We start from the raw sequence: 23,113 nt of genomic DNA, 5'->3' as shown, positions 1-23,113 counted from the left end.
TGCGAGACTCTGTGTGGAGGCGAGGCTGCGTGTGATGGAGAACGATTGACGGCGAGGGGAAGGGACAGCTGACGAGAGAAGGTGTGAGGGAGACGTGTGAGGAGGGCAGCGAGGTGTGACATGTTGGGTGGACGGGGCAGTGATGGAACGTTGCAGGTAGGAGTAGTTAGAAGGTGTGGGAGGAGGGAGACTGAGTCAAAATGTGTTGGTTAGGAAGATTGGGAATATCCGAAGGAGTGGGGGGACAAGAGAATGTGAAAGGAAGGCTCTGAGAGGAAATGTATGAGTTCAAGCTTGCTAAAAACAAGCATTAGAAATGCAATCGGGCTCGGATTTATTTGAGTTTGAGCTAATGGCATTGTAAATGGTAATGTATTTTTGCTAAGTGTTATGGAGTGTGTTAATGTGGTGTGTAGTGGAATTATGTGTGTTAGATTATAATTGTAGCAATGGTGGCATGCTGTGTTTTTACATGAATATGTTTAAAACTAAAGTGTACCATACTGAGATTGCTACAATACTTAATTGTGGATGTGTAACAATCGATGCATGTACTGATGGCCGTGACTGCCTGTAGAAATTGTGCACTGATGGCTGGTGGTGAGCAGTAGCATTGGTGGTGGTGGTACTGCTGGCCGTAGTACTGGTAGTGGTAGTACTGGTGGTGGTGGTACTGGTGGTGGTGGTACTGGTGGTGGTAGTACTGGTGGTGGTAGTGGTATTGGTAGTGGTAGTACTGGTAGTGGTAGTACTGGTGGCCGTGGTACTGGTAGTACTGGTGGTGGTGGTAGTGGTAGTACTGGTGCCTGTAGTACTGGTAGTACTGGTGGTGATGGTGGTACTGGTGGTGGTAGTACTGGTGGTGGTGGTGGTACTGGTAGTACTGGTGGTGGTAGTACTGGTGATGGTGGTACTGGTGGTGGTGGTAGTGGTACTGGTAGTACTGGTAGTGGTAGTACTGGTAGTGGTGGTGGTGGTGGTATTGGTAGTGGTAGTACTGGTGGTGGTGTTACTGGTAGTACTGGAGGTGGTGGTACTGGTAATGGTAGTACTGGTGGTGGTAGTACTGGTGGTGGTAGTACTGGTAGTGGTGGTACTGGTAGTGGTGGTACTGGTGGTGGTACTGGTAGTGGTAGTACTGCTGGTGGTGGTAATGGTAGCGGTAGTACTGGTGGTGGTACCGGTAGTGGTAGTGCTAGTGGTGGTGGTACTGCACGCGGGTCTGTAAAACTGGAAGTGTATGGCGGCCCTGCGACTGTATGCATTTGTAAAGTCTGCACGTTTGAAGCCTTGTGGCGCTGCAAGCACGTGTGTCTTAAACCTTGCAAGGTTGGTGGCACTGCACTTATGTCTGCATAGCTCACGTTCTACGTGGCACCGCACCCGTCCCTGTGAATATGAAGACACGTTCATAAAGTACGAGTTCGTCGTAAAATCAAAGCGTTACTAGCGCTGCACAGGTGTGAACGCGAGAAAATAAGAGTAAATTAAATTGTGTACATCTTGCAAGGTTAGAGGCACTGCGTGTGCGTCTAAAGACTGTTGGGCTTGGGTTGTGTGTGTAAATCTTACGAGGCACTGAATGTGTGCACTGTGGAACTTTCAGGTTAATGGCACTGCACGACTGTGTGTATATGTGCCACTGCAGGTGTGAGTCTGTAAGACAGGGCTGTTGGCACTCAACATGTGAGCTGTAAAACTGACATAGTTGGTGCAGAGGTTAAAGTGGGCCTATTAAGTTTGTGGAACAGGTGCCATTGAGGGCCTACGTAAATCTCGCAGCAGAGGTAAGTGGCACTGCACACGTGTCTGTAAAACGTAACTGGCACGATTGGTATCAGCGCTCGTGTAAGCCGCGCAGCCTCAGTAGCGCTGCACGTGTTTCTGGGTAGCTCCAAGGTTGGCTGCACTGCTGGTGTGTGTCTGGCAAGCCTGCGCGGTTGGTGCAACTACAAAGGTGCGTCCAGTGTGGGTGGCACTGCGCATTTGTCTGAGAAGATGGTGGGGTTGGTAGCGCTGCACGTGTGTATGTATACATGTAGCGGTTGCTGGCACTGTTTATATTTTTGTATAGATTGCATGGTTTGTGGCACTGAAAGTGTGTGATTTCGTGTGTTAGTGACCTTGCACTTGTGTCTGAAACGTGTGTGGACCTTGGTAAAACGGTGGTGTTTCCACAGAGCCTGTCACTGTTGAGATCGTATTTCGATTCACTGTAAACTACAGGTGCCAAATACCCATGGCAGCGGTACACACTTTATCAACGTTGGACGGATGAAAGGCTGAGCAAATCCCGCCAAGATTTCAAACTTTGGATGAGGTTTATTACCGGTGCTCAGCCCAGATGGATTCCTTCTATGAGTGCGACATTGTATTAATATTTATGTTTTATATCACCTAGCAGCCACTTCACAGCGCTTATTGGTAGACACCCAATAGGTGCAAATCGACATTTCTAGAGTTGCTCGCATTCCTTCCTTTTCCCAATGGCCCCTCTCCAATCGCTACATTTATTTCGTGACGGATAGGTTCAGGCCGGCGCGAGAGTTATGAGAAAAAAATCTCCTTACCTGTTCTTGCACCCGGTAGTTCTTGCAAGATGAAGAGCACGACCAGCATCAAAGACGACGTCCGGCATGTCCACACACGACGGTGTCTGCTCGTGCCTGGGATACGTCGACCCATGTCTGGAGGAATAGCGCCGGCAAGGTTTTCACTCTAAGGGTCGGGCTCCGTATCCTGAGCCAGCTAGCGCCTTAAGGAGGCATGCGCCTACGCCTGGGCACCAAGGGTGCTCGGCTCCTTTTGTTTCGACGTAGTTACCTCTCGCAGTCCACGACAAACTTGGGAAATGTAGCTCAAGTTTACCATGGGGATGTTATCACGGTCCTCTCAGGAAGCTGCGCGCTGAGAGCTGCAGAATTGTGAACGCGCCCGGCCATCTGGATTCACTAACGGAGGCACGCTGACAGCTCCTAATTATAATTTATGTACTTCTTTGCGCGAGCACGAACGAAATATGCCCAAAATGGCGGAACAAAACTACATTTACCCTATCACTTCAAGCCTATTAAAACGAAAACACAAGGAAGACGAATCACTGGCCAGATGACAGAAAACGCTAAGGAATGTCTGGAATTCCTCTCGCCAAGGCCCTAAGGATACTTCTTTTTTTTTTCTTATAACATTAGGATCTCGAAACTCCTCCCCCACTTACAGTGGGGAGGAGTCCGAGCCCTAAAAACATGAGATGGGATACGCAAGGGAGAGGGTGATTGAGGAGGGAAGACCACGGAAGGGATTGTGTGTAGCGCAAAATCAGTGGCATAGCCAGTGAGCTGGCTGTAGTGCAAGAAAGGCAGGGGGTCCTCTGGACACTGACTGGACTGTGAAATACATACTAATAAGGGCTCAAAGGCCTACTAGGGCCTCTAGGCCCAGGTGTTTCTGCACCTGCTGCACCCATAAGAGACGCGCCCTGATCAAAATGGTGCCTCCCCCTTGCAAAATGTGACCAGTGGCCCCTGAGTCTCCCGTATCTCATATACTTATTGACCTTGGGTTGAATTAGGGCACTAGGATGGGCTGGTGCCAGGAACGCAACTAGACCGGATCTACATAACTATACGGATCTACATAACTAGACGGATCTACATAACTAGACTGGAACTACGTAACTAGACTGGAACTACGTAACTAGACTGGAACTACGTAACTAGACTGGAACTATGTAACTAGACCGGAACTACGTAGCAAGACCGGAACTACGTAACTAGACTGGAACTACGTAACTAGACTGGAGCTACGTAATAAGACTGTAAGTACATGACTAGACTGTAACTACATGACTAGACTGTAACTACGTGACTAGACTGTAACTACGTGACTAGACTGTAACTATGTAACTAGACTGGAACTACGTAACTAGACTGTAATTATGTAACTAGACTGAAAGTACGTAACTAGACTAGAACTACGTAACTAGACTGGAACTACGTAACTAGACTGGAACTTCCAGGTGGCTAACAGGTCACCCAAGGGAGGCAGGGATGGGACTTTAAACAATGGGGTGGAGCTATCCTTAGAGGCAATAGAAGAAAATATAGTGATAAATTGTACATTTCAAACATATTGGTCAAACCCGATACAATTATAACAATTGTATTTTAGTGGATTTGACAATTTATAAAGGTCTCTGGCAGCGATGTTTTAAAAGCAGCCTCTACAAATTTCAATGCAGATCAGTTAAGACCCAGTTTTTGCAAAGTTACTTGAAGACAATACTTTTTGACCATTCTCTGAAAATTCCTACCTCAAAATGGTATTAACTTAATGGAATGTTTTTGAGTTCCATCTGTAAAAAGATTCTTCTGTCTGTTGACCACATGTATGTTTTCAGTCCACTTATCGGAGGTTCCAACACACTCTTGTTTTAGGCCACACAGATATACCTGCCTCAGAATGGTGACATTTGATTCCTAATGCACTTTACATTCCTTCTGATATTGAATAAGTGATTGGCAATCAGTTTGGTAATATTACCTCCTGTTAATTATTCCAGTATCAAGGAATCATTGCTTTTTTAAATAATACTTGTTGCAAGCACCACACTGAGCAGTTTTCATATGTGATGACTGAGCTGTATCCATGCTAGAAGACACCAGGCCTAAAAAACTGGCAAGAAAGGAGCTGCTTTGAAAAACTTTGCAACTACTGGCGTTCAAGCATTCAAAGGATGTACATATTCTTTCAAGCTTCAAAATACATACAGTGTATGATTGATAAGCAATGCCCTGCAAAGAGGTCACTCCGCCAGAAACAGTGCCTCTCTATAGCATATGTTATAATAACAAACCTGTTAGAATACCAAACATGTTTTTTTCAATGTTGTTCGGAAGACTCCAGTGCATAAAGTGTCAAATTCACTAAATTTCAAGCTTGTTTTTAAATCCTGCTAGGGCAATTGACTTTATAAAATGAACATTTGTTATACATTTCTCCAACATTCTTTTAAGAGCGATCATTTTCGTCGTTCTTTATGTTGGCTGTTCCTCAATGTCAGTACTAATTATAACAGCTAGCTTGGTTTGGGTAGAGAAAAGGACAACCTTAAATGGGGCACAAGAGAGACACCAGGCAGACAACTTCGTTATCAGTTTGTCAGTTACACTGGGCAAGTAATGCACAAAGCAGTATTTTCATTGGCAATGCTTTAGGATTGGTGGTCTATTATGCACACTGTCAAAGTTATGTTGCTTTTGACAGATCCAGACTTGGTTTGATGACAAAATAAGGTTTCACATGCATATTATTGCCAAATGTCACTGGTTTTAAGAGGTAGGACACATCAATGCCTTGCATACTCAAGTGTGGTGCGGGTCACTGCCTTTGCATAGACACCATGTCAGAGAAAAAACACACAAAGTATACATTAAACATAATTCCACATCCAGCTTACAATGCACTTTAAGAAAATGATCATGGAAGAGTTTGCTTAGGTGGCAGAGGTATGTCTCTCCTTAGACATTAGTGATATATTCAGGCTTCACATAGCTTGGCCGTCTCTTACTCTACCCGTAGGTCACGAGTAAGACACCTGCTCCATCACCAAAGGACAAGAGCCACAACCCAGAATGATGTCTTCTAAAGTTCTAAAGTTGTCACCAACCCAGCATTTAGTATCTGAGGGAACCCACTAAATATATTGGAACCCTATACAAAAGATATGAGTTGCGTTGTTACTTATAAAGTGAAATGAACACTCTAAGGCATCTTGGCACTGAACTGACTAACAGCATCAGAACAGGGACATCTTAAGGATTTCGTGTGCCCTGGGCCAAAAGTCTTTTTGGGGCCCCTGCTTGGAACAGCTTTGGAATTTGATTCAATTTCAGGTCATCCATGCCCTCTTTGGCCTGGTCACTGACTATGCACAAGCGCAATTGTCCAAATTCTAAATGTGTTGGCATCTAATATTCAAGGATACTGACTTGCATTTTCAGTATTATAACCCAGCAGCAGCTCACTAATATTGTTGCGAATAATCTCCGTGACACCCTTTCATTTCTCATTTGTGAGTTCCTATTGTGATCTAAAAGAAACAATTTTTTATGGATTTTGCATGAACCGTAAACACAACATTTCTCTGCAAAATGTCTGAAATAGACTCTCGCACATCACCCATGTTAAAAATAAACTAATGGAAAATGGCATTTAAAATAATAGGTTTAAGAATTATTCAAGTTAATCAGGGCAAGGCTCAGCAGAACAGATCTGGATCTATCAGGCCCCCCCCTGAAGGGCCGGGCATTGGGTCAGAGCCCACTTTGCCCATGCCTTAAAATGTCTCTGCATCTGAAAAGATATAAAGATAATCAATAAAATATATGGTTTTTAAGAGCCTTTCTAAGCATAGAAAGGTCCTGTATTTTGGCCAAGAAAAGTGAATTTCATGTAGTCGAAGAAAGCAAAGGATCATGCCCTTCATCCGAGCAACCACCCCAGCCTACACAACTCCCGCTCCAAGCCCTTCTAAAATGGAGACTGACGGTAGGAGGAAAGAGCCAACATGAAGGTCATAAGCTCATCCAGCTTGCATCTCGTAACTAGTTCTCTTAATAATGTTTGGAAAGCTGATGAGCCAGAACTTCTCACTAATAATAGAGACTGCTAGCATATGAAAGATGAGCCTATAGTTAGCTTCTGCCCTTTGGTTCAAGTCTGACTTTTTCACAAGAATAATGATCCCTTCCCTCCATCCACGTGTAACAAGTACCAGATACCAACAAGTGCTAAGGATGAAAGTAAAGGGAAGTGTAACAACTAGGGGTATGCAAAAATTGCATAATTTGCTTGCATGTATTTACACAAAATCTCTGCAAATTTACGTGAAATTCAGTGTAATTATACAAAATGTAAATCTACCATATATTTTAGCACACAATCTGTCCTCGTGTCAATTTATGGCATGAGGATGTATGTGAACAATGCACCGCGAACAATAGCCACTCGTGTACATTTTTACTGTGAATGGTGCGTTTCCTGGTAAGTTTTTACCCGAATGGCACATAATTACATGAGGTGGCTCAATAGCGTAATTTCAGGAATTTCGTCTAACAAGCATAACGCAATATTCCAGAAACTGCACAATTTACCCAGCGTAATTTAAATTTATGCCTAGGCCTAACAACTGTAGATAAAGAATTTATAGTCCTGAATTGACATACATCATCAAGACGTTTAGAGGCTATGAAGTTACAGCGGATAGAATGGGCAAACTAGATGGGCTTGGTGACCACAAACTGAGACAAATATTTTGTAATCTACATACCTGTATGGATTCCCTCATGATAGAAGCACAAATACAGATTTGGTATCATGCCATGGTTCCCAGTTGTGTTATGTGTTAAACCCCATTGAATGGGGAATTATTGTGCGGACCTGGATTTGCCAGGCAGTATTTTTCATGGTATTACCTTTTCCTTGGGGTTTAACACACACATTTACCACCCGCTGTGAGCAGGTGATAAGTGTTCAGGGGGCTTTGGTGAAAGATTGCAGGGGCTGATGTATGGCGGGGTGGTGAGGTGGTGAAGAAATGAGTGAAGCAAGTTGGCTGGCAGGGGGAAGCATCTAATGCTCCCTATGTGCTTGTTTGAAGTTTTAGCCAGGAGTCATGGAAGGGGTCTGGGCTACAAGGCGGCTTTGTCCCACAGTGATTTTCCAGTGGTAACATCTGATTGGTTTTCCAGTGGTAACATCTGATTGGTTTTCCAGTGGTAACATCTGACTGGTTTTTGCTGCCCCAAGTAAATCAAGTGGGCTAATTTGGCATAGAGAGTGCAACATCGATTCATGAGGCATGAGAAACAGTGAAAAAACAAACAAGCAAAGCCTTCGTTAGCTCTAATGGCGTTTGGTGCCCTCCGTGGTTTAAGTGTGCAGAATCTATTGGGAAAGACGTTTCCATTCTTGTTAAATTTTACAATACAGTTTCTAAACTTTTTGTTAGGAAACAAACATTCCAGAGTGAATAAAGTGGACCTTTGGGTGTCTTTGACCGAAGAGGGAGGAGGGGGTCTTAAGTTCTTTGAGGCCAAGGTAGAGGAAGGCAAAGAAGAAACAAGCCTTCTCGCCATGGTGCCTGCTATCTGAACAAAATGTAAATGTGTATAATTGGACAAGAACATTCAAAGTCTGCTTAGGAGCCAGTATACAGCTTTTATTCATGGAGTCATTTGAGGCTTCCTAGTGACTAAGATGTATTCTTTCGGATAGACCGTGTAAGGGTTTTTTATCAGCTGAGTTGTGGAGTGTGTTCTTCTAAAATGGAAAAAGTATAAAAAGATGTGTGCTCTAGGGGTACTTGAAATGCGCAAAGTTTGCTTTTGCGTAGTTATCCAAAAAATTTCAGAAAAATTACATGAAATTATCCATAATTACACCAAATGAAAATCCATTATTTGACACTATTTTAATGCGAAAGGCATCTTAGTGTCAATTTTGATGGAAGGGTGCATTATGAGCTAAAAGGTGGAAGAAAAACAAAAGCACTGTGAACAACAGCCAATCAAGTTCTGTTGTTCCCATGCATTAGTGGTAAAGTTCTACTGTGAATGGCAAATTCATGGTACATTTCTACAGTGAATGGAGCGTAATTAAGTTAAATGGCATAATCAGGGATGTAGTTGTGGTGGTGTGATAAGTAAGATCTTTGTATCATTTCAGAATGAGGTTTGGTGAGCTTCTCTTGTACTTGACATGCATGATGGGTGCAAAGTGCAGTGATGTATAAAGAAGCGAACAAGCTAAAGGCAGTCATCACCTCATTTGTCACAACTACTATTGGCAGGGCCACTGGAATTATGCGTCTGAGGAGGACCAAATTATTCAGCAGGGTTGACTAAATTATCCAGTAAGAAAAGGCAAATTTGTGGCATAAAGTGGTACATTGATAGTATTAACTTATTATTTTGTCATATTTAGACCTGGTAAGAGTGTCTAAGAGTTAACCTTAATTAGTACCAATTTAACAACAAAATGCATCAATAAGCAAAAATGACCAGTTCACTTTTACGAAAAGCCTTCCTGTGCGCGAAATGCCTTCCACTGCCTTCCTCAGTTTGCCATATTTTTTCTAACTTTTGATTTGCTTGATATAGACACAAACTGTTTGTGTTAAAGTCTGCAGATTATGCAGCAGATGATGGATTATGTGGCAAATTTATAACTATGCGAAAACCGCTGCAGCTGCAGAAACGCATAATTCCAGTGGCCCTTACTATTGGTATGTCAAGGCTATCTTGTGTGTTGGAAGCATGTGTTGTAGATCATAAGCTGTGCTCTAACTATCCTGACCTCTAGCGTTGGCTTTGGAATATAACATCAAAAGTGCTTCAGTGCCCCTTCAGGGATATGAAACACTCTATAAATGCAATCCCAAATCAGTGCAGAAATAATGACAGTTTAGACGTTTTGTACTGATGCGCCCTCAGCATTGACTGTCTGACTTGCTGTGTTGTTGTGGTTTTATAAGAAACGGTGACAGGAAGCCTACGTGAATTAGCCCCCAGGTTGAGAACAGGTCCATAGCAATGTGGAGGTGATTCTTGACTTGCAACAGAAATAGAAGGAAAAACGTTTTTAATATGAGTCTTTGAAACACTGAAGCCGTGGCATTCTTGCAATAGGTTGTCATACTGTGAATACTTACTTAATATACATGTCATTACCTATCTATTTACTTGAGCTGTGAGAGCAATAATGTTCAGTGACGCCCCCCAACAATGACAGTGCAGCGTAGTACTGAGGCTCACCAGTGCAGTTAAGTGTATGTATTCACTTTATGAATGTTCTTGACTCTAATCTAGTATTGCAAGGCGGTCAGAAATACATTGTCTTATAGAGAAGAACTGGACGATGGAATTTTATGACTAGAATGAGAAATCAATGACATTGGGAGCTTTGATCAAAGGGCAGTAGTTTGTATTCCTCGTGCCCTTGGACTGACCTTGCTACCCATGGTACCATGGAAAATGAAGGCAGCAGCAAGATCAAAACTAAACGGGGCCACTCCTTTTCCTTATCTCAGCCCTTCAGATGCACAGGAGCAGGATATTAATCGACTAAGGATAAAACATTTTTTAGCTTGTTCGTCAAGAAGGTTCAATTCTATGAAGGACATGGAGGAGAGTATTATGCTTCACAGACTTTACTTAGAAAACACAGCAGCTAGTCAAACTTTAAACTGCATAACCCATGAGCCCTCACAACTCCTTTTCTCCACCAATCACAGGAATCATTCCTGACTATAAATGTCCATAGGATCGTAGTCCTTCCTCTTTCTTTCTTTGCAAGAAAAACAACATAAGTTATTCAAACCTTGAACACATCAGGAACAGAAATCGAACAGCCAAAGGACCACACATAGGCCAGATCCAACAGTTGAAGATGAACATCCTTCACAATGAACAGATACAGCATCAGCCGAACATCAGCCCGCTTGGTATCCATGCCTGAAAGAAAACCCAAAACCCTAATATCTCATCTCCAGAAACTTCATCACAAAACACCAGTGGTGGGGGTTGATTCACACAATAGTTCCAGCAAAACACACTGTTATAACATCGTAGATGCACATGAAAGCGAAGTACAGCAGTATGACAATATGCAACATCCTAGGGAGGGATAATCCTCGCCTTTGTGTCCTTAATAGAATTGAAAATTCCTGATGCGCTAGCTAAAAATCGTTTTTATGCTATGTCCGGAATGGATGTTTCGGATTATGCTAGTTTAAAGTTGAGCTACCACATTAGATGCAATATCTACAATTGGCTGCTGCAGCCGTAATGTCCTCCAGATGAGAACCAGTAGAAAAAGCCTTAGAGGACATAGCCCCCCCTCACTGAATGAACTCCAAAAAGGGAGACATCAGTTCCAGCTTCGGACAACAACCATTTAACCCAATGGGCCAAGGTAGCCTAAGAGACTAGGTGGAAAGGTTTCCGCAAAGAAATTGACATTTGCACTGTAAAATCACTTTGCAATTAATTCGTACAGTCTTCATAGCACTTTAGACAATTGACAACTCAGTATTTCTGATAATGTGGAAAAGCAGGGTGACTAACATATCTGGAATCCGTATTGTTACATCTAGAGATAGTAAATGACACCTTCAGAGAGTAAATACTCTACCTGCTAAATTAAGGCCCTCACATCCGCGACCCGTCATCAGGAAATCAGATATAAAAGGGGAGTGAGTTTTGCCGACAATTGTTTGCGCAAAAGCACCCTTTGGATCATGGCAAACAGAGAAAATGACTAAAGCAGACCCGTCGACCATGACTGGGGAAAAGGCATCTGAACTGATCACTTGCGGATCTGGTCTTCTGCTGTAAAAGAGGAGAAGTTGTGCATTTAGGTGAGAAGCAAACAGGTCGATCCTACAAGGACCCAAGCGCAAATTTAGAAGCCAATAGATCTTGGGATGAAGTCTCCAGTCACTGGAGTCACAGAGCAGCCGAGAATTCCAGTCCACTATCACTTTGGACTTTCCCAGAAAATATTCCACCATCACCGATATGTGATTTTGGAGGCTATTATGGCAAAAGTCTTTGGCAATCTCGACTAGGAGGAGAGATCTCATCCCACCCAACCGATTGATGTATAGGACTGCTGATACATTGTCCATTCTAAACAGAATGCAACAACTCATTCTGCGCAGAGATAGAGTACGAACCCCAAAGGAACCTGCCAGGAGTTCCACACAATTAATATGAAGATGCAGTTCCTCTGGGGACCACCTGATTCTGATCCTTCCTCAGGACCAAAGATATTGTGCTGACATAATCATGTGAGAGGTCTATTCTGTTATCCCCCCTTTCTGCAAGAAAGAAAACTCTTTGTTGTCTATGAAATTGCTCTCTGTTAGGGAAAAACGGAGAAGAATTGGTTGTTTTCCTTGATCAGGAGTAAAACTCCAGGCGGAAACCCTGAACAGTCTGAAACACCCACTGATCCTAAGTAGGTACCTTACAGTTGTGTAGGAATAAGGCTATCTTCCCCCCCATCATAATTGCTGAGAATGGTAAAACCTTTACCTGAATAGGTGGCATCGTTGGTGGTATTTTCTCCCTTGTAGCCTCTTCATTGGACAAGTCCCCGGCTGCCTCTGTTGCTGAGGTGGCGGGGTAGAAGTTGGAATGTGGAGCGCCACCTCTCCCTCTAGGTGCATTTCCTCTGGAAGCCTTGTAGAATCTTCGGCTAGGCACCTGACCTCGGAAGCGCCCCGCCCTGACAAAAAGGCCACTCTTGAAAACATTTTCCAAAGATGTCTGGGCATTATCCAGGGTGGAGAAAGTGGACATGTATTTGCCCAGATTCTTTACAAACTGGTCTCCAAAAAGTAATCAGTTGGCCAAGGTTCCCGCCTCCTTAGCGGCCAAGTCTGCTAACTGAGGATCAATCCTCATAAGGAAGGATTTGCGCCTTTTGGTAGACAGGGCGCAGTTAGCATTGCCCAGGAGGCAGAGTGCTCTTTGCGCCCATTCAAGAATTTCATTAGGGTCTCGCACACGGCTTCCAAGAATTCCCTAGCCAATCACGATGCTGCATTACTGCAGCGTTGTTTGGTTTGAGTGCCGTGGTTCAGCACTCTGAGACTCATGTTCTCCACCCAGGCTCTGCCATAGAGCCTGGTGAAGAACATGCTAAGTGCACACGACTGTTTGGCCGTCCCGAGACGGCCAGCAAAACTGTCATGCGCTCTTCGAAAGTGTTACCACTGCTCCCCCAGCTCTGAACAGCCCAGTCCGCCCCGCCCCCCAACTAACTGTGCCAGTATTATCATTTTATTGTTCCCTTTTGAACTGCTCAGTGAGCAGTGGGGCTATGCTCCTCTCCCTTAGCGGAAGATCCGCTGCTGCAGACGAAGAACTCTTAAGAGCAGCCTCACAAGCGAAGCCCGGTTCACTCACATTCAAACTCTGCGAGTAGGAATCCCCTGAGGGACTCCCCAACACATGTCTCGCATAATGTGTGGGTTGAGTAAGGGGGTACAAAGCCTTAATCAAAGCATGATTCGTGGAGTCTTGCACATGTGAATCTAATGCCTCTACTAACTGCTCTTCCTTGTGGTGCTCATATGGCACCTCTTCATACTCCACATAATCATCGCCCTCCTCAGCGTAGTACACCATCCTGAGAAACTGGAGGGGTGGAAGAGGTTCAGGGGGAGAGTATGCCCAAGGGCTGAACTGATAGGCATTAGAGACACTCACAGGACAAGGTGCCCAGGCCAACAAAGTCTTTATATTTACTGCAGGTTCCAAACATTGTAACAAAGACTTGTTTCCTTATTTTTTCTTATTTCTGTGGAGGGAGCCCCCCTAAAACTCTCCAAGGGCAGGCCCTGAAATATTTTTGCGCCTTGTCCGGTGTTCAGGAAGGACAGGAAGGCAGTGGTAACCACACACACTGTGCGAAGAGCCGATCAGAAGATAATTGCTCCGATCGGCTTCCCGCCCATGCGCGTGGCTGGGAAAATAGTGAACGAGGACTCCCTTTCCAAAGCGCACCGTCCCAGCTCCCGCTCCACCAGCTTGCCAGGCGATCAGGAGGCAATGCCCCTGTGAGAGCGAGCCTTGAATTGCCAACAAAATAATAATGACTAATACAACGTGCACACACAAAGAAACAACGTGCACACACAAAGAAACCGTAATGCAATACGTATACCTACATACACCGCGGTGCAAAAGTAGAGGATATTATCCCTAGTTTACCTGCTGCAGCAGTAAAGAAAGAGAAAAAAATTGGGTCCTATGGACATTTATAGTCTGGCATGACCCCAGTGATTGGTGGAGAGAAGGACCTGTGAGGGCTTATGGGTTATGTAGTTTAAAGTTTGATTTGCTGCTGTGTTTTCTAGGTAAAGAAAGAGTAGCATATTCCAAAGCCTCGGTTCCTGACATAGAATTGGAAAAGAAGTCAAACCTGTGACGCTAATGGGGCATGATGTCACTTCCGCTAATCCTGGGATTTAACGTCCCGGTCCAAGTAGAAACATTACAGCTGTTCTTTGCTAGCCCAGATGAATATTTACATAATTAAACATGTTCCCCAGTGACCCCGTATATCACATACGGTGTTGTCATGGATATGGTCTATATGACTCCGCACACATCTCGGATTGTTCATTCGTTATCACAGAATAAAATGGAAACGACTCAGCCAATTCTTCATAAGTAGTTATTAAACCGGTCTGTGCCCTTCGGGCAGTATTCCGTTATTTTTCAGTGCCGCTGTTCCATTTAGGAAGTACATTCGTAAAAATATGCAGTCTTGAATAGATTATTTTTTGTGAGGAACATATTTTTAGGCTGTAGCTTTCAGTGCCACATGGGTCACACCCTGGAGAGCTTTAGTACAATTTAAACAGATGCTTATTACAGGGAGCAATATAATACAGAATGGGTCACCTAAGATATGCATCACTTTCACTGTGTCCCCAAAAGGAGAAGTCCACTCCAAACCACAGGATATGAAGGAAACCCAGCTGCGTTTCTCCTGTCTACCTTGGGCTTTGTCAGGGAGGTGCAGCCAGGGCAAACCTCGAGGGCTTGTGAGGCGTGGATTGTATTGAACTCTGACCTTTATCACTTGCTACTCGTGAGTGGGCTGCTGAAGTGCTTGCCGGGATCTTGCTGTGCCACATTTAGTGGAACTGAAGACATCACAACAACGTTTGCAAACACTAAACCAATGTAGATTATATGATGTAGCTAAGAAACCCTTGAGTAATATAGGAGAGTAGCGCTCCATAAATAAAGATCAACCATACAATTCCAGATTGTCAACCCAGTGTCCGAGCCCTTGTGCCTGAAAGGCCGGGCATGGGGAAAGAGAAAGCTCAGAGACAGAAGAACAATAGCATTTACTCAACCAAAGAAAACACCACTTTCACTCATGTAACCTATATTTGTCTCTCCTGAGGGAGCATCCCCTGTGCTGTTGTATGTGGATCCTTCTTCTGGAAGCACCTGTGCAGCCCGAGAACAGTAACATCATAATACACATCCAGATATTCACCCTTCAAACTCATTAAAAAAAACGCGAATGCAGACCCCACTCATGAGAAGACTAAGTGCTTTCTCGCATGCGCCACCCTTTGCTGGGTAAAGGGCAGCTTTTTGCTTCGATTTCCTCTCTTGATTCAGTCAATTCTCTCATCTTCAGCAGAGTACCAGGATGGAAGTCTGGAAATGACAAACTATATTTGTCCACAAACACACATTTCATGCAGATCATTGCACATAGAGGTTTCTCCCTCCAGAGGCAGGAGGGCACAGAACCAGCATCCCTACCCTGCCCGAGGGCCCTCCACCACCTTCATGTCTCTGTTGGACCTCCAAGACAGTTTGAAGCCTGAGTCACCTGCTATCCCTCAGTCACACTGCGATCCTAGCAAATCCCTCAAAGCGTTCTCCCAGTCTGCAGTCAGTATCTCTGCTGGTAGAGATGTAGGCACCCCAGATGTGAAAGTGAGTACCCCTTACATTGCCAAGAGCTGTGTGTACAGATCGATGGTCACAATGGTGCATGATGACACATCCGCTAATCTTGGGATTCAACGTCCACGGAGAACAATTACAATGGTTTCTTACTAGCGCAGATGAAAATGCGCATTCAGTGCTTGGCCCATCAACACATGCTCATCCAACCCATGGCCTCACTGCAGTGTGCACAGAACGAAGGTCACACATGTGTGAATTGTAATTATGATTCCATAGAAAAATGTGTAAAGTGAGTACCCAGCTGGAAAGAAGAATGAGACATTTGTGTTGTATGCATCAAAGTGGATGATGTAGTGTTGTGGACCAAAGGAAGTACGTGTGAAAGGAAAGACAGTCAAAATACTACGACCAAGAGGAGGGAGATGAAGGGTAAGTCATATTGAAAGAAGGACTTCAGAAAGAAATAATTGGAGAAAGAGTGTGTGCGAAAAAAGCAGAGAGAGAGTTTGCAGAGGAAGTAATGTGATGGAAACAGTGGGAGTTGATGCTCAATTATCTGATGTTGAATAAAAAAACTGCGCTAACATGCATTGGTAAAGCCAATAGGTCTGGCTTATTTAAGCTGTGTGTGTTTTTTGTTTTGTGAGATCCCTGGGTGCGCTGACAGAAACACATGTGCAGGCTCCTCAATACTGGCCAGGTAGCACTCCGTGTCAAAGCAGAGAATTCTAGTTCACATATTATAGACCACATCTGTAATTACATAGGTCACTTATAGTAAATTATTATTTTTCGAATATTTGACCACAACTCCATGCTTCTCCTCTGATTTTCAGTGATGCTGAGAAATAAATACAGCTGCTTCCAGGAGGCACAGACTGAGGAAAGATTAAATGGTTGGAGTAACCGCATCAGCCAGCAGCTACTGAGGGCTCTGAACTGTGGGTGCCTTGATGTGTTGCCTGAAAGGCAGATGCTGCTCACGCCATTGTTTAGAGCACGTATCTCTGGGCGGTGGTCCAAACACAGCAGTGAATCTGTCCAGAACAGGCAGCAGACACAAACGACCATATCTCCTCTGATAATGGAGACTAACAATTGTGGATTCGCCTGCAAGCGCTGGTGAGCAGGAAGGGCATGCAACAGTGTCGACAGAAGTCAACATTACTTCTACTTTAGTAGCCTTTCAGAGCTAGAGCTCCATGGCTGACACACGATGATGAGCAAGCATTTAAAGAAGGAGATATTTAGGAGGCGTTAATACAAAGTAGAGTCAGTTGGTGCCTAAATGAACAAGAAAATAAGTTTCTTTTTCCAGTAGCCTGAAAGGCACATGCTTCTGGAAATATTGCTGGCCGGTCACAAAGCAGGGCTGTTGGGAATCAGAAATCTTTTGTAGGTTTCCTCCTGTGTTTGAATATATTTCCAACTTTTTGGAAATTCTCAAAGAATATTAGAAGTATCCATGGAAATCTTCTCCACATTACCAGGAGAAGGACTGCTGGTTGCAATATATATGTGTGGATTTTCAATTCTGTCAATAGCTCATGAAGAAATGTGCATTTGTACAAGTTACTTTTTAGCTTCTTTTTTATCCACAGGGAGTAAACCTAGATCCCAATGCCTTGAAATATAGGTGTGTTTTAATTTTATTTTTCAGGACACAGGGACAGAGTCCCCATGTCCTGTAATGGCGGCAGCAACATTTTTCTTAATGTTGCAGCCATGCAATCAGTTTCCTCGATAGTCCGGCACTACCAAGTAGGCCGACAGGAAAAAAAGCCCTTGCGGCCCATCGATCGCTCCTGATAGGGCCAACGGTCTATTATATATCTATTTTTTTAACCTTAATTTCTCAAAAACAGCAGAACAGATTTACACCAAATCACAAGAAGCATGTTTCTGGGTAAAGATCTAGCTTTCTGCCAAATTTGGTGTAATTCCGTTTAGCCATTTTTGGGTCTCGTCTAAGAGAGCGCAAGCACTGTAGTTTGCAACTATATATTGTTTCTAAAAAAAAAAAAACCTCTGAAAAGCGGCTTTTTGCCCAGTCAATACTTACCATTGGTTGGCTTCATTGTCAATCTTATTGTCTTCCTTTTCATTGGTGCGTGCATGTCAGTGCCCCTTGGCTTCCCTTCGTCTCCGTGTGTTTATTTTCATCCCTCGAGCATGGACCAAGTGCTGATTGATTTCTTTAGTAATTTTCTTCTGTGCAGATTGCACTTAGATAGTGGTACTAGTTAGGTCTCGTCTCCGCTAGCACTGGCGCTAGCACGAAGCGAGAGCTTATGTAGGCACTTCAGAAATGCTCCGAAAAAGTGGATCACACACAGGCCATGTGCGACGGGCGTGCGCTCACCGTTTGGCAGCCTGCGGCCACTGACAACAGGGAAGCGCTGCCCTGCCTCACACACATACACTGCACTGTTACAAACTGCACTGTGAGACACACACTGCACTGCCTCACACACACACTATGCTGCATCACACACACACTGCCCTGCCTCATACACACACTGTGCTACCTCACACACACTAGGCTGCCTCACACACACACTGCGCTGCCTCACACACACACACTGCGCTGCATCACACACACACTGCCCTGCCTCACACACACACTGCGCTGCCTCACACACACTAGGCTGCCTCACACACACACACTGCGCTGCCTCACACACACACACTGCGCTGCCTCACACACACTGCGCTGCCTCACACACACACTGCGCTGCCTCACACACGCACTGTGCTGCCTCACACACACACTGCGCTGCCTCACACACGCACTGCGCTGCCTCACACACGCACTGCGCTGCCTCACACACGCACTGCGCTGCCTCACACACGGACTGTGCTGCATCACACACACACACACTGCCCTGCTTCACACATACACTGCGCAACCTCATACACACACTGCGCTGCCTCACACACATTGCGCTGCCTCACACACACACTGCGCTGGCTCATGCACCCACTGCGCTGCCTCACACACCCACTGCGCTGCCTCACACACCCACTGCGCTGCCTCACACACCCACTGCGCTGCCTCACACACGCACTGCGCTGCCTCACACACGCACTGCGCTGCCTCACACACGCACTGCGCTGCCTCACACACACACTGCGCTGCCTCACACTCACACACTGCGCTGCCTCACACACACACACTGCGCTGCCTCACACACACACTGAGCTGCCTCACACACACACTGCGCTGCCTCACACACTGCGCTGCCTCATGCACCCACTGCGCTTCATCACACACCCACTGCGCTGCCTCACACACCCACTGGGCTGCCTCACAAACACACTGCGCTGCATCACACATGCACTGGGCTGCCTCACACACGCACTGCGCTGCCTCACACACACACTGCGCTGCCTCACACACACACTGCGCTGCCTCACACACACACTGCGCTGCCTCACACACACACTGCGCTGCCTCACACACACACTGCGCTGCCTCACACACACACTGTGCTGCCTCATACACACTGCACTGCCTCACACACACTGCGCTGTCACACACACACTCCGCTGTCACACACACACAGCAATGTCTCACACTGCGGTGTACATGCATATATATATATACATCTGCATTACAATATAAATACAAATATAAAGGCATGCATACATATATGCATACATATGGATCTTATGTACATAACGGTGTGAAAACACATAATAACACTCAGTGCCATACAATTACACGCCTCATACTTACTCTACTCAATGCAACATAAATACACTACATATAATCGCACACAGTTCCACATAATTATATGCTACATAATACAGTGATTTCAATGCAACATGCACTCCAAATACCACTCAGTACCACATAATTACATACCACATTTTTACTATACTGAATGCAACATACACTCCACACACTACCACGCAATGCAACATACTGATATAATACATAATTACACTGCCTCAATCCAACATACACTACAAATGAGAAGTGTGGCTCACTGGTTAGGGTAGGCAGACCTGAAGCAGAGGTCAGACCCGGCACCAGGGTTCAATTCCCGACGTGGCAGGGTCTTGAGCCCAAATATCCACGGACTTGATAATTCTCGTTTCGGTGCCTACTCGAATCACGGGTTCACACTCTGCAGCTCTGGGCAATAGCCTGCTTAATCTCCACTACGGCCCTCCCGCGGCGGGATGCCTGGCTTTAACCTTGGGGATGCCCAGTACGGGTATCTCACAGGGGAAAAAGCCAGGACGGGTTCTCAAGGCAAGCGCCGAGATGCCTACGGGTAATCGAGCGCTATATAAGAACGCATAATAAAAATAATACCACTCAGTGCCACATAATTACACACCTCATGTTTACACACAACTCAATGCAACATAAATACACTCCACATCATACCATACAGTGCCACATAATTATATGCTACATCATACCACTGCACTCAATGCACCATGCACACCAAATAACACTCAGTGCCACATAATTACATGCCACATAAATATATACTACTAAATACAACACACACTCCACACAATACCACTCAGTGCAACATATTTATATGCTACATAATTACACTACACTCAATGCAACATATTTATATGCTACATAATTACACTACACTCAATGCAACATACACTCTAAATAATACCACTTAATGCCACATTATTACATGCCACATAATTACACTCTACTGAATCCAACACACACTCCACACAATACCACTCAGTGCTACATAATTATATGCTACATAATTACACTTCAATCAATGCAACAGAAATGCACTCCACATATTAACACTCAGTGGCACATAATTACATACCGCATATTTACACTCTACTCAATAAAACTTAAATACACCCCTAATACCACTCAGTGCCACACACTTACAAGCCACGTTATTACACTCTACTCAATACAACATAAATACTATCACAATAATACCACTCGGTACCTCAAAATTACACTCCACATATTTACACTCTACTCAATGTAACATACATGCACTCAACATAAAGCCACTCTGTACCACATAATTACACATCACAGATTTACTGTACTCTATAAAACATACATACACTCCACGTACCTGTCACATTTTCAAAAGTTTAAGCTATTGGCATTATAAATGCCTATGCTATTAATTTATCTATTTTCTAAAACAACACATAAATAAAAACATTTCAATTAACAATTCCAATAGCTCACACTTTCCTAATGCGAGACCTATTGCATTGCAAATGCTTGTTTTTTTCTTGCTTTTGCTTGCAAGAGAACTTGAAACTATTAGATTTGAAGCTTGCGCTTCCTCACATTTGTAATAGCTGATCACCAGCAATTAGTAATAACAAAAAGAATTGTGCTATGTAATCAATGTCCGAAATATATTCGACCACCTGTCTCATTTACTGGTTACGAAGCTGTAAACCTCCTCCCTTCGATTAAGACTGTTGCCATACATTATGTATTTTTCTTAATTAATGTTTGCAGCTGTGTCACATTTGCTTACTTGTTAGTTACCTTTTTTAGAATTTAGTGGATGATATATTCATCCTCACACATGCAATGATTTCAAAACATTTATGTTCCTTTATTACCTCTACCCACCCCAACCCCTGAAATCACCCTCATCTCCCATTACCTCTACCCAAACCCTAAATTCACCCATACCTCTCTTTACCTCTAAACACATATGAACCTTAAATTCACTCATACCTCCCTTAACTACTACCCACCCCCAAATCCCAAACTCAACCTTTCTTCCCTTTACCTCTACCCACGCCCGAACCCTAACATCACCATACCGCCCTTTAACTCTACCCACCCCGGAACCCTCAAGTCACCCTCACTCCTTTTACCACTACCTATCCCTGAACCCTCAAGTCACCCTCACCTCCCTTTAGGTCAACCAATCCCTGAATCTTAAAGTAACCGCTTTACCCCTCTTTACATCTACCCATCCCTAAATGCTAAAATCATTTAAAAATAAATCTTACCTATGTTGTAAAGTACTGCATTCTAAAGGCATAAATACTTACGTGCATGATAAAGACTGGTTGGTAAAGGCTATTTCCCCTTCCTTAAACACTCTCCTGTATTCAACCTAGTACCCCTAAATGTTTTGGTGGCGCTGTCTGTAATTTTATATCCTCTAGTTTGTTTATACGCACCTTTGTCTCTTTGAAAGTTTTCCCCCTTCCTGCCACCTCTTCCCCCACCACACCCTTTACTTTAAGTCTCGCCTAAGACAGCCCATGCGCTTGTGAGACATCCCTCACTCCTCCCACATTGTTGCTTTCCCTGTTCTCCCTTACCCTCCTCCTATGTTGTTGATTGTCCCCACTGACCCACCCGTCATCCGTTGCTGCTTGCCACATCCACCACCACCGTCTCCCTCTTCGTTCTGAAGGAAGTGACCCTATTAAGGCCACCAGGGTCACTTGCGACCACCTCTCAGCCTTCCATACAATGAAGAGTCAGTCAGACAGTAGAGAATACAAATCAAGTATTTATTCATATACACTCGAGCAGAGCCCAATCTGCTCAGTCTCTGGGGATTGCTGCAGAGGGACTGACATCAGAAAACGTGGTGATACATTACGTACGATTCAGAACCAATGAAGGCACGCCCAGACTGTACATTTCCAGATGGAGGCAGCTATACAAAGGAGGTACAGAAAGATAAGTCTCGATCCTGAGACTGGGTACACACTATCTTTATTCCACGGTCGTTCTGCCCGCGCCCACCGCTTGACTAGTGGGAGCAGGCCTCTATCTAGTGGGAAAGGTATGCGCTGATAAGAACAGTGCATTCATTAGTACAGCAAGGCCCAACCTTGGAGAAAACGAAAATTACCAAAGCTGCTTCTCGCAGAGAGATGATTAGTTTCAGTCATGGCTCAAAATGGCAGCCAAACATAAAATGCTGCTGAGACATTTTTATTCGAACAGTTGCTTGCCCTCTCCAGTACCACCAGAAAAAACAAAATCCCAAAAGTTGCATCTCCCATAGGCGTGACCAATTCGCTTTAACAATTGTTTCTGTATCGTAGTCCTATGGAAATGGCATGGGGAAAAAGAGTTTTGGGGCCCCGCTTTTTCTTGGCCTTCACTTGATGGATCACCCCAAAACGTTTAAGGAAGAAGCGGAGGTGGATGAGCTTTTTAAAAAAGTTTTGTGAAGATTCACCAAAGTCATTAGCAAAACAAAAACAGCTCCTCCTACGGAACGTCTAAGCTAACTATAACTACACAGGGGCGACCACCACTGCGTAACAAATATGTCTATATATATATATATATATATATATATATATATATATATATATATATATATATATATATATATATATATATATATATATATATATATATATATATATCTCCGCAAGAGGGACGTGGAGAGCAGGGGGAGTGGTGAGTATGCAGGTCAGGCTTGAGCAGGGTTTGGACAATTCTGCCCTCCTGCTGCAGCATGAAACAGAAGATCCTGTTGTCTCCATGTCCTGAAGACACCCGTGACACTTACAATTACAAGTAGTAGAAATGTATACATAATTTCTGCTTCAAGGGAAATTCTATCACTCGCAATTCAGCCTTAATC

The 23,113-nt window shown here is 44.2% G+C and overlaps 1 protein-coding gene across 4 annotated transcripts in view; it reads left to right on the top strand.

Annotated features, from left to right (window-relative positions):
- LOC144799014 (death-associated protein kinase 2-like) overlaps positions 1–23,113 on the top strand; it is a 697,832-nt gene that overhangs the window by 260,512 nt on the left and 414,207 nt on the right. The window lies entirely within an intron of this gene.

This window comes from Lissotriton helveticus, chromosome 12 (genome assembly GCF_964261635.1).
Source record: "Lissotriton helveticus chromosome 12, aLisHel1.1, whole genome shotgun sequence".
Classification (NCBI taxonomy): domain Eukaryota; kingdom Metazoa; phylum Chordata; class Amphibia; order Caudata; family Salamandridae; genus Lissotriton; species Lissotriton helveticus.
The sequence above is the reverse complement of the archived record's forward strand: the minus strand, read 5'-3'. Positions and strand labels throughout refer to the sequence as shown.